General features: G+C 38.9%; 1 long non-coding RNA gene across 2 annotated transcripts in view; it reads left to right on the forward strand.

Annotated features, from left to right (window-relative positions):
- The first annotated feature begins 222 nt into the window (after positions 1 to 222).
- LOC131524598 (uncharacterized) overlaps positions 223 to 14,700 on the forward strand; it is a 35,410-nt gene continuing 20,932 nt past the window's right edge. The window contains exons 1-4 of one of the 2 annotated variants that reach the window (XR_009267022.1): positions 223 to 492; positions 1,530 to 1,589; positions 8,697 to 8,771; positions 11,609 to 11,717. This is a non-coding gene — a long non-coding RNA (uncharacterized LOC131524598). The remainder of the gene's footprint in view (positions 493 to 1,529; positions 1,590 to 8,696; positions 8,772 to 11,608; positions 11,718 to 14,700) is intronic. The other variant, XR_009267023.1, reaches the window with a different exon arrangement.

The following is a 14,700-nucleotide window of genomic DNA, read 5'->3' on the forward strand; positions in this document are numbered from 1 at the left end:
TTATTTGTATGCAATTATGGGTAACTAGTATTGCATGTGTTTTTTAAGGATTATATCATAATGTACTGTATATAGGCTACAACAACCCAAGACCATTTATTTTAGGAATAATTTCATTTTATTTATTTATAAGCATCTCCAAAAAAGTAGGCCTACTCAAGTTTTTTTTCTTCTTATAATCTAAAATCACTTGTGTTATGCAGTCATTGCGTCAGGCGAAGATTGGCGTGCTTGTCTTCCCGCCCCTTCTCATTTAAAAAAAACCCCAAACAAACAAAAAAAGGTTTGCCACTCACCACTTAAACACGGGCACCTGCTTGTCAATGGATAAACTCTAGGCCTAATCTATCAAGGTACGATGTGTGTTTAATTTTATATTAGCCGAGTTACTGCTGCTTTTATCTAACTGAATATTTTTTTCAACGCGACGCGGCTGGCGGACCGGCGGGAGACTCGTGAAGACGAAAAGCCGCGTAACAATACTTTAAATAGGTAGGTGAACTTTTAAACACTTGCAGTCGCATCATTTGTCTTATACCAATGCTTTTTGCAATGTATATGTTTGAGTTAATAAATGTCTGTAAGAACATCGGATCGGGACATCGGGTGCTCATTTCTCAGTTAAGCCGTGCTAAACAGCATTTCTCTCCCGCAGCGGCGCTGGCAGAGCGGCCGGACCATCGTGAGGCAGGCGGCCATAAACAAGACCGTTTTAAACATTTTCAGATGATGATTATTGTTGTATACACTTACTAATTAAGTACTTTAACTCTTCAAACTTTTATTCTTATTTAATACATTTATTTTCCACTGGCACAATGTATTGTTAACAGTGATTTAACTTTTAGGCTACACTACCAGTCAAATGTTTTTAAAGAATTATCTTCTGCTCACCAAGCCTGCATTTATTTGATCCAAAATACAGCAAAAGCAGTTGAAGTAGAATTTTTGTTCCGGTTTCTTTGATGAATAAAAAGATTAATAAAAATTACATTTCTTGACTGAATAGTGTCAACTTTAACTTGTTCATATTAACTTTAGTAATAACTATCCTTTTAAGTGACAGTTTTGTCACATAGGGAAAAGTACTGGCATGGCTTAATTATAACCACGCAGGCCTTTTAAAGGGATAGTTCACCCAAAAATGAAAATTCTGTCAATTACTCACCCTCAAGTAGTTCCAAACCTGTATGAATGTCTTTGTTCTGCTGAACACAAAGGAAGATATTCTGAAGAATGTGGGAAACAGAGCAGTTCTGGGGCACCATTGACTTCCATAGTATTTTTTTCCCCTACTATGGAAGTCAATGGCACCCCAAAACAGCCTGGTTACAAACATTCTTCAAAATATCTTCCTTTGTGTTCAGGCAGAACAAAGAAATTCATACAGGTTTGGAACTACTTGAGGGTGAGTAAATGATGACAGAATTTTCATTTTTGGGTGAACTATCCCTTTAATGCTCTTGTAAATGTTTAGTAGTATTTTAAAATAAATGCCTTCTCTCTGTTTTTTTCTTTACTGTTTTTAGGTATGAATCTGAGGAGTCTGCACAGGCCTAGGAATATCATTTTATCCTGATCTATTCAAGGTTTTTTATCTATTTTTGTTTAATATTTTGTTTTACCCAATAAAAAATGTGATTTAGAGATTGAGTTGAAGTCATTTTCTTCAAAGTTGAAATATTTTATCATGTAATTTAAAATGTATTGAGCACCACATAAAATCATCAAATCAGGTCAGATATAGGTTTCCAAAAAAAAAAAAAAAAAAAAACATTTTAACTTAAGAGTTGGAGTGGTTTGAAAGATGATTTTGCATATTAGCACATTAACTTTATCCAGCGGAATTAATAAAGAAATATAAACGGGGCCCAGTTCCGACCCACAAAACACATTCGGTTAAGCACTTTAATTTTTATTGTTGTACATTTGTTGTTGTGGTACAGACCCACGCAAGGTGGGCTGTGCAACTTTATTATTATTATTATATTTTTACTTTTTTTATATTTTACCACCAGTGTTGATTTTAGAAAGTTTTTAGGTTACGATGCACAACATTGAAGTGATGTATGCAAGCCATTAAATTCATGTTCCTAAATTTTAATGGTAGTTGGCAGGAAATTTAACTAGTCAAAGCTTATTAGTGACGTTTGTGCCAGTTAAAAACAATAACGATGGAAATAAGTGAGTGGTTATTGAATTGTGATTTATTTGTAAACCTCTGTTTATAACTAGTCCCATGTTTCCAGAAGGTGAAGGACCTGTTTCCTGTAGCAGTTAATTTTCCTGTATCTTCGTTTGGCTCAGCAGCAGGATTGAATTGGAAATGCATTACACCTTTTCCATTTATCATCTGCTGCTGAGCCAATCAAATGAAACTAGAGGAAAATTAACTTGAACAGTATGCCACCTTCTGAAATGGGACTACAGTTATGTACAGAGCCTATAAGCAGTATAAAATGATGTCTAAAATGAGTTTAAGTTTGATGTAGAAAAGACGTCCACAACGACCACATTTGGCCTACAATTAGCCCTTATACAGAGGTCCTGTGGACGTCAATACTGGACGTTCGTTAGACGTTGGAAAAAAGACATCATCTGGCGTCACAAATCTGCACCTTCAGGGGACCATAATTGGACGTTTAAAAACGACGTACAAAAGACGTTGTTTGGACGTGTCTTTGCGCAGTGGGGCACGTAGCTCAAAACAGAAATGCAGAACATTTAATAACTGTCATATACATAACGTTATAATGAGAGCACTATTGTAAAAAATGTTGTGAATTCTTAGGGTTTCGCTGACGTTTAATGTTAACTTTCTTTTAATCAAAACATAAAACATTATTCACTCCGTTTGTATCTGCGAGGCGTCCATTACACATTTTCCCTGTGTGTTAACGTCAGTATTTATGACTGTCGAATGTCTGACAAAATGTATTTTGACCCCGCCCCCAAACATATGATTCGACTATTAGTCGACTATCAGCAAGATTCGAAAATTCCGATTCAACTATGGAAATCCTTAGTCGTGGACACCCCTAATATGTTTATTATAATTGAAACCTTACATATTATTGATACATATATATATACACACACACACACATTATATATATATAATGTGTATGTATGTTCTGTCGGGTCTTCTGTCACGATACTGCTGTGTTGGAGCGAAGAATGAGGAGCAAAGAACGTGGAGAAAAAGGAGAATTCTCAAACAACAGACTTTAATATTCCAACATGGGGTAACACAGGGCAGGCAGGAGATACACACGTAGCATGTAGACGTTTGGGACCCGACAAGGAAACATGGGGCAGACTACACTTTAAATACAGGAGGAGGACGGACATCCAGGAGGGGGCTGGCAGACAGAGTCCAGGGAGGTGATGATGGAAGGAGGAGCCAAGGAAGAAACAAGAGGAGCCAGGGTGGATCAGACGGAGGGAGGAGCCAGTGAGATGACAGGAGGGACTTGGAGCAGGTGGTGCGAGGTGGGACCCAGGCCACAGCCATAATGGCGACCCACGGTGGAGCCAACGGAGGGAGGAGCCATGGTGGAGGAAGAGCTGACAACTCCAGGGGGCCGACCGACGGCGGCAGGAATGGGCGGGTGGGCAGGCATTTGTGAGCTTCTGGGCTGGTGTGCTCTGCCCACACACACACCAAATTGCAACTGACAGGGCTGCACTCGGGAACTGAGTCTCTGTCTGAGCAGGACGTGGAAACAGATGCTCTCTCTGGGTTGGACGGGGGCACAGGAGTCCTCTCTTGGCTAAACTCAGAAATGGGAGCCCTGTCTGGGCTGGACAGGGGAACAGGAGCCCTCTCTGGGCTGGACGTGGAAACAGGAGCCCTCTCTGGGCTGGACGTGGAAACAGGAGCCCTCTCTGGGTTGGGCGGGGGCACAGGAACCCTCTCTGGGCTGAACTCAGAAATAGGAGCCCTCTCTGGGCTGGATGTGGAAACGGGAGCCCTCTCTGGGCTGGACGGGGGGACAGGAGCCTTCTCTGAGCTAAACTTAGGAACGGGAGCCCTCTCTGGGCTAATCTTAGGAACTGTGTCTCTTTCTGGGCAGGACGGGGAAATAGGAATGACTGAGGGCTCCGAACAATGCGGGAGGAGAGTGGGCAAGTCAGCATCCACATCCACAGCTTCTCCTTCTAAGTCCAGCAGTCCCAGATCCAAATTCAGCTCACCCTCAGCCACAGTGCAGGGGGCGGAGCTCCTCTCCGCACTCTCACTGTCCACAGTTTTCTCCCTCGTGGCGGGCATTGTAGCCAGCTCTCGCTCTTGGTCTGACAATCTGTGAGGCTCTGGCTCCATGGCAATCCTCAGCTTTGACGCACACCTAGGCGATGCCTTATCGGTCGTGATAGGCTCTGGCTCTCCGTCAGCAGTGGGCTCAGGCTCTTGCCTCACGCAGCACGGTGATGGTGGGCTGTGCTGTGGGTCTGGCTGTGTTCTGGATCGGGAATAGATGCTCTCCAGACACGGATGATTGCCTCCTTCCAGCACAGTCCGGTGGAGTCTGGGAGGTTGATGGGGCGATGGTAATTTTCCCCGATCCAGAACAGGGAGTTCAGCGCAGCATCGTCAAACTCTGTTAAAACGGCGAGCTGGCTGAACTCCACAGCATACTCCAAGAAGGGAAGGTCTTTACGGGCAAGGGAGGTAAACTCTGAGGCGAGGGGATCCATGGGGAAAACAACAGAAACAAAAAACATGGAAAACAGAGGGGAACACGCAATTAAACTTTTTCTTCGGTCGGGTCTTCTGTCACGGTACTGCTGTGTTGGAGCAAGGAACAAAGAACGCAGAGAAGCAGGAGAAGTCACAAACAACGGTCTTTAATATTCCAACATGGGGTAACACAGGGCAGTCATGAGACACACACATAGCACATAGACGTTTGAGACCCAACAAGGAAACATGGGGCAGACTACACTTTAAATACAAAGTGAAATGAGGGAAATTGACGAGACACACCTGGATTCAATGAACACAATCAACACAAGGTCATGGGGAGCAAAAGACACACAGACAGTCTATATTCCTGACACACACATATATATATAAAACACTAAATGTATTTTTTATAGGGCTCCGAAAGGTAACATTTTAAGATATAATTTAAATATGAAGATTTTTTCACATTTAGCCAAATTTTATTTTAATATTTCATTCTGCCATTTTAAAAACTTGTTAAAAATGATGAATAACTGCAATTATTTTATTGATAGTGCTAGTTTTTACAAGTAAAAAGAACAACAATACCAATCTGCTTATAATTTTGTAATAAAAAAAAAAAAAAAAAAAAGGTAAATCTTGTTAATCTAGGCTGCCATTGTCATGGTGCACACACACAAGGGATGCGAGGATATAACCATATATGGACACAAGAGGGCGGGAAACACAACACAAGGGCTGGATCAGGGATCCCAGGAGGCCATGGCGGTGCAGGGAGCTCAGGAGGCCATGGCAGGTGGTCTTTGTGCTATATTAACCCCCCCCCCCAATCCATGGGGTAGCTTACAGGGTATCAGGAGCCCTCCGTGGGCTAAACACACAGAAACACAACAATCCACAGGAACAGGGGCCCACACTGGGCTAGGCTCAGTATCTGAGGCCTCTTTCAGTGTTTGCTTAGGAACCGCTTCCATTTCCGCGACAGGAGAGGCCCCAGACAAGTCTCCATGGACATGACAAGACAAGACTAATAAAGCTGTTAGAATTACTGTGGACACAAAAAGACTTTAAAATGACTTGACTCTGGTCAGGGGCTGGAGCCTGCACTGGACTCTGGTCAGGACACTGGGAACCGCACTCCTGGCTGTGACTGCGGAACTGGATCCTTGCAAATTGAAGTGGCGGACTTGACTTCGGCCAGTGGGCTTGGGTGAGCCGCGGACGGCAGCATTGATTTCCTCGTGGACGGCGGGCTTGAGGGAGCCATGGACGGCGGCGGGCTTGAGGGACTCGTTGCCAACTCCCGCCGAACTCCAATGCCGAATATCAGCGGGCTAGGGTGGGATGATGAGTGGCAACTTCCTTGCCGCAGCAAACAAAAACAGGAAAACATAAAAACACTTTCAAAAAATGAAAAACAAAACAAGGTGAATGGGCGCCGCTTACTGTGTAGGTCTGGTCTTCTGTCACGGTGCACACACACGAGGGAAGTGAGGAGACGTGGATAAACTCAAATAAACAGTCTTTAATCCAAACAAAGCAATACAAGGCAGGGCAGACACACAGGAACACCGGGAGTAACAAGTAGAACAGACAAAAAGGATCTGAACAGACAGGAACTAAATACACAGGATAATCAAACACACACAGCTGAACGAAATCATATTAACTAATCAAACTAAACAAGGACAGGAAAATAACCATATATGGACACAAGAGGGCAGGAAACACACAACACAAGGGCTGACAGCCATCTTAATAGAGAGTAAATATTCTCCAAAAAATATTTTAACAATTCGCCTTAGGACAATGACAATATAAAAGCCCAGTAAGTAATTTTGTAAGCTGTTATTTTATAAGGTCTTTATAATATCATTTATGTTGTCTTTATAATATCACACTTACACACTTATGTACACAGTATAAAACCTTTTTTTAAAACTTGAAATAAAACTTCAACTGAAATCAAATTTTCCTCTCACTCTCGCTCTCATTCTCCTCCAGCTACTGCAAGCATCCTGTGACAACCCTGCTAAAAAAACAATAGAAATCCAATAGAAACCATCACAGAAATTCCAATGGTTTCCATTAAAATACCATTATAAACCATTAACTTTTTCCAGTAAAACCATTACAAAATTCCTTTTTGTAGTGCGTTTTGGGCATTTTCCCAATAAGATATAACATCCCACCGATAGAATCCATCACTTACCAGTAGACACCATTATAGTTTCCATTAAAATCAATACAATTCTCATTATAACCATTAAAACCATTACATTTTCTATTGTGTTTTGGGCAGGGTTCTATTGTTTTTTTCAGCAGGGAAGCTTGTTGTGCCACAATGGAATTTAGATGTATGCATCTGATGCATTGTGATACATCCTTGAATGCCACACACTTTAAAAAAGTCACACTGTGGGAATCAGTCAGTACACTGAACTTGTGTGTGAAAATGTTAATAAAAAGATTCTGGCAACATTGTAGCTATATAGGCCTACCTTATTCCTCTGGCTGTCACGGTTTGATGCACAAAAACCAAATGTCATGAAGCAGGGGACTGAAAGCCAAGCCAGTCTTTATGACCTGTTATTAACATCTTTAAAATGTAAAATGTATTAATTTAGAGTTGAAATTTCTTTGAACTCACAACATAATAGTCTGATTTGTTCGTAAAAATGTGCGGACCTGACTTAACTCGAGAAAGAGATCCGATTATCCTCAGCATAGTGTTCAGTTTGTGATGTGCCACCGAAAACCTTCAGACTGCAAAAATTTGACAAACGTCAAGAAGTGCTTTCCCACCCACCTTGCGGAACGTCTGAAATATTCTCATCAGTTCCGCTTTAGTTGTTCCTGAAAGGTTCACTCGAACGGGTTCACTCTGTTTAAAATCTCTCTGTCCCTGTCAATGTTTCTCTTTAGTTCCACTGAGCTTTCAGCTTTACTTTGTTCTCTTTTATATGCTCTCCTCATTCTGAGTGTCATGAATGCTGCTAAATGCTCATTATCTCACCTAGTCTCCTCTGTAATTGGCACTTATTATCATTTGTTGTGTGCAAATGTTCTAGACCTCCTCACACAGTTTCAGAGCTTTGCTTATTTGAGAACAGAGAGGGTCTCGTTCCACCCCTTTCCAACCACACATCTCCTTTATGTTTGATATAAAATACTGATTACTGCAAAGTATGTATACTTGCAGATATATGTTGCAAATATTCTCATTAGGAGCTTGGTAGGATAATTAGGAATTAAGTGAATTATTAATTAGCTTTTATTTTTTACTTTAAGATTTCATAATTTTTTTTATTTTTAATTTTGCTATGTATTTTTTATCATTTTAATAATTTTATTTTACGATTTAGATTTAATTTATTTTTATTTCAGTTTTCATTAATTTCCAGTATTTTCCAGTAAGCTCCAGTTAATAATAATTCCTGCTTTCCTTTTTTCTCCATCTAATATTTATATTACAGCTTTATTTTGATAATCGATAAGTAGATAATTTGAGTGTTTTATGCTTAGAATATTTGCATACTCTGCATAATTTACCGCATATCATCAAAATAGTATGAGTAGCATGGTAGTATGGTATTCTAAATATAGGCCTTTTTCCTGTTGTCATCTGTAACATGAGTACATTTCTTCATCTGAGGTCACCTTAAGGATTTCAGTTTGATAGAGAGAGACAAAGAGAGAAAGAGACACATGAGAGCCCATGCAGGTGGAAAACTGGCGTTCGTATTCATATGTCTGACAGACGCACAACAGGGTCCTTTTTATATTCATTATGCCTGACTGCCAGTTATGTTCCCGTTCCATAGACAAGCTGGAGAATACGATATGCTTTTTCATGATTACAGAAGAGTGTAACACATCCATTTCCACACACTGCGCCGTGTTGCTGAAAATGACAGCAACTCCTGTTCATAACTATTGTGTTTCATGACTGTTGGCTTTTTGTGCTTATAAATCTGTGCTATTAATATGCAAATATATTTCTGTACAGGAAACCTCGAGCCTAGTGAGCTGCCCATGGAGGGAGTATTTTAAGGCATCATCTGCACAAAGTGTGTTCCAAAAGGTAGGCAACTTAATTATGCTGCCTCTTAATATAAATCATTTTGCTGTCCTAGAATGCATGGCAACAAGCTCAGTGAACGAGAGATGGCAGGATGAGGTGAGAAAAAATCTAAGTAGTTGTATTTCATTAAATAAATAACAAGTGATGCCACTTGTTAATGTGTTCTCTAAAAAGAAAACAGTAATTAAGCTTTTCTATTACACTGAGAGAGAACTTTGCTTCTTTATTTTGCTAAATGAATATAAATGATCCTCCATGTTCATGCAGTTCTTAATTGATCGAACAAATTAGAGCTCATCTAATAATCCAACTGCGCAAATAAGGAAGGAGACAGATAAGGATCGTAAAAAAGACAAAAAGCGAGATTCTTTTAAGAATCAAGCCAGAGCCATTAAATGGATGACTCAAACAGATCGCAAGCTATCTGAACGTTTATGAAGAAGAAAGAGACAGACGTTGTTTTGAGACACTAAAGCTCCATCTGTTCTGAGCAACTGTTACAACAAGCCTCTTCCACAGTCTGAGTTAGCAAACATTTCTCTCTCTTTCCTTCTCTCCGGCTCCAGTGTGTCTATGCTGTCTCATTTTGCTGATTGTTTTGTCCCACTGTTGCTCTGATATAAATGGAAGGCAAAAATAAGACCAACTTATTAAGACTCCTTGCAGAGTCATTGCCACGAAAGACACAATTAGCCTTAATGACCGTGGCCGCATCCTCATCTGAAATCGAATCAGAGGAAGTTCTGCGCACTCCAGAGGGATCACGTTTAAGAAACGGGTCTAGACTCACTGGTTCGCGAGAATCGAACCGTCTTGCTGCTGTGGAGCTCATATGGTTCTCTTCCCATTGAATACTGTGGGCTCAATGTTGACTTAGAGTTGCATGACTGGAAATGCAGTAGCATGGAAACAGCCTAGTGTAAAAATGTTGGTTTGTGACCAAATTTTAAATGGAAAGTTCACCTAAAAACTGTTTCTCATGCTGTTCCGAACCTACATTACATGACATTATTTTGTTATGCAGAACATAAAAGAAGATATTTTGAAGAATGTTTCAGCTGTTACAATGTGTGGTCCAAAACAACATTATGAACAAAAACACCAATGCCATGTTTTTTATGTTCCATGGATGTTAAAAATTCTTCATGAAACCATAGATGCCAATAAAGAACCTTTATTATCCATTTTTACTCTGACTTGCATACAAAGACAAGCCCCTTTACCCAATAGCTCAAGGAACAGTGTGAATAAACAGCATCATACTTTCATTTTTAGGCCGAGATTGAGAACTAGGCCTTTTTCCCTCTCTGTATTGACAGATTGCATCTTTACGAGGACTGCAGTTTTCACCCGTCTCACCACAGTTTAAATGATGCATTAGAGGCCTGGTGAAATTATCCGCTCAGGGTGAAAAGCACTGCCATTATTCAGGCATTGAAACATCATAATGAATATGGAACACAGGGAGTTCCTAAAGGCAAAAGAGAACGCCCTATTTTTGAGCAACCAACTGTGATTCCTAATTAATAATAGATAACTGGCATTATTACCTTGTCAGCAGGCACTTTTCTGTTTGTTTGTGTTCATGTAGGCTGTGGTAGTCAGGGATTTACACTTTTATAATGCGATGCAATGTTACTAAACACAGCTACACATTTCAGTATAGTGATCAGCTCCTCCTTCAACACAATTTCATCTCTATTTGCACTTCCCTGTGGTGTCAGAGCATCTGAGATGCCCAGATAGAGTTGTTGTTTTATGATTTTTATTGCCTCTAAACTGGAAAAATGGTAATGAGATTGCAGATTTGCGAGGTTGAGCCTTTGTCTTTGTTTGAGGTTATTGTTCGTTTCCCCCATTGACACTTCAGACCTCTCTTTGGTTTTCTTTTGGTCTGAATTGTTACTGATTGAGGGGAGGGTTTGGCTTCCTGTATCTTTTTTTTGTTAACATCCAAATCTGCTGCCAGGCTGTTAAAATGACTTTCTCCCCAAGCTGTTGCTTTTCCTCCCTACCTGCCTGAGTCATCTCAACAGCCTGAGTGAAAATTGCAGCAAACAATTTGATTTAACTTAAAACTTTGACAACGATGTATTGGCGTCTGAACTGTAAGAACGCTTAAGGTAACGCATCTATTGTTTATGTAGCTAATGCATTCAGTGCGGTTGGGCAACCGCTTGCGTGAATGAAATTTTGATGCATGAATATGCCTACCATCTGGGAAAAATATTGACATTGAAAGTACCCTATTTTCTATTAGTGGGAGTTTCTAAATTTACAAAATGAGAACACTTCCTGTGGAACTCATCCAATCTGTAAACCAAACAGTCAGTGGTGAAAATGATGAAAAAAGAGAGGAACACAAGAGAGAGGGGAAAATAACCATGTGTAGTATTTCACAAAAACAAGACAACTGAAGTGAAAGGAATAGCTCACCCCAAAAAAAAAAATTCTGTGATTACTTACTCACCCTCATGCGTTCCAAAACAGTTTTTACTGTTACTTCAATGGAACAGTATTTTTTTTTGTAACTGTAAATTGTTTTTTATTTTTATTTTTTTATTTCTGTGTACTGTTTTATGATGTGTTTCTGGAAAAATAACCATCATCATCATCATCATCTCTATCACTATCGTCTTCATCAGTCAGCATCATAATCATGACCATCAACCCCATCATCATTATCAGTCATCATAATGACAGTCATCACTGTCACTGTCAGAATCATCGTCAGTCACCATTGTCACAATCACCATCATCATCAAAATCATCACCCACCATCATCATCATCTTTATAATCACCACCATAATCAGAAGATCTTATATTTTCTCTTCAGGTTGAGGGGGTTAGAAGCATGATCCAAGTCTCTGGCAAAAGAAGGCTGGCAGCAGTTGAGACCAGATGCAACTAGACTTGGACCCAACCCTCTGGCAGGCAGCATTGGGGTTGTTTTTCTCTTGTCCTGCCCTTTCCTTCAGCTACCTGTTATATTTTCCTTATTAACCTTTTATCATTTTCAGTTGTAGACAGATATTTGGCTGTATTTTGTTAATGTTGAAATACCGTGGCATAATACATTCTAAAGATCAGAGGCTACATGGCTTTCACTTCTTCATAAAGACCTCTCATGAATGAAAACCCACGCCAGTCCGTAACATCACCTAGCAACAGTTAGCCCGCCAGTATGAGCAATTAACTTGTGGTTGAAGGAAGCTTCAAAAGGCACAGAATGTCTTTATCAAAGACCGCTGGATCCTCCGGAGATACACTGCTGATTAAACAGAAATGTTATTTAAGGTACCCGGAATTTAGCTTTAAGTTGAAGCTTTTGATTTGGATGGATGCTGAATATATACTACTCTTACATATTATATTGCATATTATATCCTTTAAGAATGTACATTTTAAATAGTCCTGGGAAAAAAAAAAAATTTTATGTATTACTGTCAAAATTAGCGTCAATGCAGGCATTACATTTTCCCAGTTTAAGAGCTTTAAATATATTTAACGCAGTTAACACAGAGGCAGAGCTAGGGTTATACATACATATATATATATATATAGTTATAGTTATAGTTATATATAGTTATTTAGATAGATAGATATAGATAAATAATAATTTAAATAAAATTATGATTCCAAAAAGACTGTTAAAGTAAAAAAGCAAAAGGATTTTAAAATAAATACATAAATATTTAAATATATCTTAATAAATGTATATTTTGATTTTTAATAAATTTAATTTAATGATTAATAATTTGATGTTATTTTTATTGTGGTGGGCATGATACATTGCATTACAATATTTAGCATATGTACTGAATGTCATATTGACACGTACAATATAAAAATGTTTGATTTTGAGCATATTAGAAGCACTTTCTGAGCTAATTTGACTGACCAGTTTTCCCTCTTGCATAATGTTTGTAATGCGAAACAGAAACCATGCCTAATTCTAATTATACCAAAGCTAGCCAGTGACGTTAATAAAAGTACAGTGGCATTACTAGTGGACACCTTGATGTGCAATTCTGCCCATTATGTTCATAATAATGGCCAATCAATTAAATGCTGTGAAATTACCTGAATGCAGTAATTGTATTATGTGAGCTATAACAGCAGAATAACAGTTCTGCTGTTAACAGTCGCTACACAAGGGTAATGAGAGGACTAATTGAAAACTGTTGAACTTTGTACACCGAATCCTGTGGGGCGGCACACAACGGACATGGCTGTTGTTGTTTTTTTTCTTCACGCTTTTGCTGTTCTTTTTTCCTTTTGCTTTTTATGCGGTTGTTTTCTTTCAGGACCAGCATTCCTGAGATCGACTTTGTTTGGGAAATAGAGGGTTTTGGGCTGGAATCTGCTAGTTCTTTGACTCCGCTTAGCCTGACACAGCTGGGAACAGACATGAGTATCAACTGAATTCCCTCTGCTCATTCTCCTTCCACGCATATGTTGCTGCCAGCTCAACAAATGTGTTAAGGTGGAGCTTATGTGTCTGAGGACTGGCATTAGTGCAACTCATTTGGTGGCCGACGAGCTCCTGAAACTGTACTAACTCAGTGGGAATTTAGAAACGCTGTCTGTCTCACCCATTAAAATCACCCAGATAAATGCACCTGGGGAGACCCCCTGCTGCACCGTCTGCCAGACATGCTCCTTATGTGGCTGTTCTTCTTCTCACTCTCTCTTTCTCTCACCTTACACTTCATGTTTTTATTTTGCCTTTATATTGCCTTCTCTTTCCTTTTTTCTCCCTTGTCATACTACTTTATATCTGTATTTCTTTAAAATCTCTACTACACTGTTACAGTATATGTGACCCTGGACCACAAAACCAGTCATAAGTCGCATGGTTATATTTGTAGCAATAGCCAACAATACACTGTATGGCTCAAAATGATCAATTTTTCTTTTATGCCAATTATGTAAAGGTCATGTTCCATGAAGATATTTTGTAAATTTCCTACCATAAATATATCAAAATTTAATTTTTTCTTAGTAATATGCATTGCTAAGGACTTCATTTGGGCAACTTTAAAGTCTCTCAATATACATTTTTTCAATATTTCGATTTTTTGCACCCTCAGATTCCAGATTTTCAAATAGCTGTATCTCGGCCAAATATTGTCCTATCCTTGCAAACCATACATCAATGGAAAGCATCAAAAAATGGACACTTATGTAATAAAAAAAAAAAAAAAACACTAAAAGCTGAATTTATCATGTTTAAATGTTACAAGTGCATTATATTGTATAGTATGAAAAAATCCTGGTGTTGAACTCAAATATGATGTGTGTTAATGTGTGAAAGAGCGATATAAAAAGAACCTAGGATTGGTGATCCTAAAAACATATGTGGAACTAAAGTGCAATATGTGTTTATCACAGATTGAAAGAGTGTTGGAAGAAAGGAAGAAGATGGCAAGTTTAAAGGAATAGCTGAACATTTACTAAAAATTTGCACATCATCAAGCCATCCAAGATGTAAATGAGTTAGTTTCTTCACCAGATCAGATTTGGAAAAATTTAGCATTACATCACTTGCTTACCAATGGATCCTCTGCAGTGAATGGGTGCCGTCAGAATGAGAGTCCAAAGAGCTGATAAAAACATTATAAAACATTATATTTGTAGCAATAGCCAACAATACACTGTATGGGTCAAAATGATCAATTTTTCTTTTATGCCAATTATGTAAAGGTCATGTTCCATGAAGATATTTTGTAAATTTCCTACCATAAATATATCAAAATTTAATTTTTGATTATTAATATGCATTGCTAAGGAATTCATTTGGACAACTTTAAAGGCTCTCAATATAAATTTTCTCAATATTTAGATTTTTTGCATCCTCAGATTCCAGATTTTCAAATAGCTGCATCTCGGCCAAATATTGTCCTATCCTTGCAAACCATACATAAC

Source organism: Onychostoma macrolepis, chromosome 18, assembly GCF_012432095.1.
Source record: "Onychostoma macrolepis isolate SWU-2019 chromosome 18, ASM1243209v1, whole genome shotgun sequence".
NCBI classification, from domain to species: domain Eukaryota; kingdom Metazoa; phylum Chordata; class Actinopteri; order Cypriniformes; family Cyprinidae; genus Onychostoma; species Onychostoma macrolepis.